Genomic DNA, 3440 nt, shown 5'->3' on the forward strand with positions numbered 1-3440 from the left:
GAGAAATCACCCCCCAGGGGGGATCGCCAGCTGCAATCCCTTCTCCTCCATTGTCCTCCTCCATTTGCCTCTTGGGCACGCACGCACACGCGACCCGGCGTGAGTTTAAACCACTGGGCCCGGGACTCGGACCACGGTCGACTATGTGGGAGTCCAGCGACATAGCCGTTATGCTACCTGCTGGTCCCCGCCCTTCTCTTCTTTAAAATGGTCTTAGTGAAATTATTTGGAGAACTGAAATAAAAAAGTGAAAGCCTTAATAACTTCCAATCGCAAAGTGAACGGTGCTGTCTTGTTATTGTTAGTTTCCTGTGAAGCGATCAGAGCTCCAGCTGCAGTGGCCTGGCCCTTCTTGGTGGTCCCTGCAGGACACTGGACACTCCCAGGCGCCTGCCCTCTTCTATGGGAATAGAGGGTCGTATCCAATTTGCATGGAGGGAGGGGAGCCACAGCCTTGGTATTGACTTCTCAGAGGACCTCTGAGAGGTAAAGGGAGTGACCACCTGGCTACCAAGCAGATCTCCAAGTGAGTGCGCCTTGGCATTTTCTTTTTCTTCTTCTTCTTTTTCTTTTTCTTCTCTCTTTCTTTCTTCTTTTTTTTTCTTTAGAAGTTTTGCTTTAGGGGGCGTACACTTGCCAGAGAGAGAGAGTGAGACAGAGACAGTGAGAGGAAAACTGAACAATCACACACCACCACCCCCCCACCCCCACCCCCAGCAGGGATGACCAGGCAGCAATCCCTTCTCCATTTTCCCCAGATCCTGGCCTAGGGTGAGTTCCAACTGCAGTCAGCCATGTGGGAGTCCAGTGACTTAACTGCTACACCACCTGCTGGTGGCCCTAGCATTTTTTTTTTTTTTTAACAGAGCTGTCCACATCTGTTGTAAGATGTATAATTGGGCTTAGGTCGTGATAATAATTAAGCCTTAATTGCTAACCTCACTCTAAAAGATTTATAAAAATATGCCCAACTGTGGCTTTGTGTAGCGGTACTTTTTTCCCCCCTCATATTAAAGATGAGAGTGAGACCCAGGGAGTATAAATTACTTTCCAAACTCATCCAACTAATAAGAGACAAAACTGGGGTTGAAACCTAGATTGTCCGGGTCCAGAGGCCGAGTTCATAATCTCTTGGCTCTATTCTCATTAAACCATAGGAACTAGTTGCAATCAGGTGGAAAAAATAAGTTAGGATTTGAACGGAGGGACCTCAAGAGCAAGCCTAATGGGTGTGGACTTTCCCTTGAGTTTTTTAAAACTTCACCAGCTGAGTGTTGTGGCATGGTGGTGTTTGTGGCGCTGGACTCCCACATGGCTGACTGTGTCGCTGTTTTGTTTTTGTTTTTGTTTTTTGAGAGAGATTTAAAAAAAAGATGATAATAAATAAAATAAATCTTTAAAAAAATGTTATCAGCCATTTTGTTTCGCTTATTACAAATATTTCATTTTCCTATAGGACCTTGTCATTATGGAGCATTCAGAAATTACAGAAATATGACACAAAAATTTAATATCTATGAATCAGGAGGAGTATAACTGTTAAAGTTCTAATGAATACATTTGTTTTTAGTGTTTTTTGTGTATATTTGTACATATATTATTTATAACCATTTTACAAAATTGTTTTCATGCCTTTCTTTTTTTCTTAAATTAAATGTTTTTCTATTAAATTTAATTACATATTTAATTAATATGTGCACATAGTTGGTATATATTAAGTGGATGCATACAATGTCTTTCTTTTATAGCCTGACTTGCTTCACTCAGCAGTCAATCTTCCATATTCAACCACTTTCTATCAGATGCCAGGGTCTTGTTGTTTTTTTATGGCTGAATAGTGTTCCATAGAGATATGTGCCACACTTCTTCAATCCATTTATCTGTTTGTGGACATTTGGGTTGGTTCCATGTCTTAGCAATTGTGAATAATGCTGCAGTAAACATTGATGTGCAAGTACTTTTCCTACTGAGCATTCTTCTGTTCTTTGGGTAGATACCCAGGAGTGGGATTACTGGATCAAATGGTAGTTCTATTTGTAGATCTTTGAGGAACCTCTATATTGTTTTCCACAGTGGCTGAACCAATTTACATTCCCACCAACAGTGTAGGAGAGTTCCCCTTTCACCACAACCCTGCCAACACTTACCGCTTTTTTTATTTTTAATCTTCGCCATTCTGACAGGGGTTAGGAAGTATCTCATATTGGTTTAAATCTGCATCTCCCTTATGATGAGGGATGTTGAGCATTTCTTCATATCCTTTTTGGCTGTTCATATGTCTTAGATTTTTGTTCAGTTCATTTTCCCATCTTTTAATTGGGTTAATAATTTTTGTTTTCAGGTAAGCTACTTGAGTTCCCTGTATATTCTGGTTATCAGTCCCTTATCTAACGCATATTTTGCAAGAATATTCTCCCATTCTGAGGTTGTTGATTCACCCTAATTACTGTGTCATTTGTGTGCACAAACTTCTTAAACTGATATAGTCCAACTTGCCTATTTTAGGGATTTTTGCCTGTTCTTTGGGAGTCTTATTTAGTTTGAGGTCTTAGATTCCGATTTTTGATCCATTTTGAGTTGACTTTTGTTAATGGTGAAAGATGGGGATTCAGTTTCATCTTTCTGCTGGTGGATACCCAGTTTTTCCAGAACCATTTGCTAAAGAGGTTTTCCTTTTCCCAATGGATTGACTAGTATCCTTTGTCAAAAATCAGTTTGCTGTAAGCTTTGGGGTTTATTTCTGGGATCTCTTCTATTCCATTGGTTCACCAGTTAGTTTTTATGCCAATACCATGCTGTTTGAATATCACAGCTCTATAGTATTGTTTGGGGTCAGGGGGTGATATGCCACCCACTCTACTCTTCTTGTACAGGATTGCTTTGGCAATACAAGGTCTTTTATGAATTCAGACAAATTCTATGATTGTCTTTTCTAGATCTGTGAAGAATGTCTCTGGAATTTTGATTGTAATTGTGTTAATATGCCAATACCATGCTGTTTGAATATCACAGCTCTATAGTATTGTTTGGGGTCAGGGGGTGATATGCCACCCACTCTACTCTTCTTGTACAGGATTGCTTTGGCAATACAAGGTCTTTTATGAATTCAGACAAATTCTATGATTGTCTTTTCTAGATCTGTGAAGAATGTCTCTGGAATTTTGATTGTAATTGTGTTAAATAGATTAATTTGGGTAAAATTGCCATTTTGATTATATTACTTCTTCCAGTCCAGGAACATGGGATGTCCTTCTACTTTTTTGTGTCCTTTTCAATATCTTTTTAAAGATTTTCATGGTTTTCGGGAACCAGCAGTTAGTGTAATGGCTATGTTGCTGGATTCCCACGTAGTTGACCGCGGTTCGCATCCTGGACCCAGTGGCTTAGAACTCACGCCGGGCGCATGTGTGTGTGTGCCCAAGATCCCGAGAGGAGGATGG

General features: G+C 40.3%; 1 protein-coding gene across 3 annotated transcripts in view; it reads left to right on the forward strand.

Annotated features, from left to right (window-relative positions):
• The window catches only part of LOC102469635 (zinc finger protein 45), a 77553-nt gene that overhangs the window by 56302 nt on the left and 17811 nt on the right, over positions 1-3440 (forward strand). Inside the window, exon 1 of one of the 3 annotated variants that reach the window (XM_027766841.1) lies at positions 406-526. The exons of the other annotated variants lie outside the window; for them this stretch is intronic. The gene's annotated coding sequence lies outside the window, so the exon portion shown is untranslated. Of the gene's footprint in view, positions 1-405; positions 527-3440 lie in introns of those variants that run through there. 3 annotated transcript variants of the gene reach the window in all.

Source organism: Tupaia chinensis, unplaced genomic scaffold, assembly GCF_000334495.1.
Source record: "Tupaia chinensis unplaced genomic scaffold, TupChi_1.0 Scaffold000067_1, whole genome shotgun sequence".
NCBI lineage: Eukaryota > Metazoa > Chordata > Mammalia > Scandentia > Tupaiidae > Tupaia > Tupaia belangeri.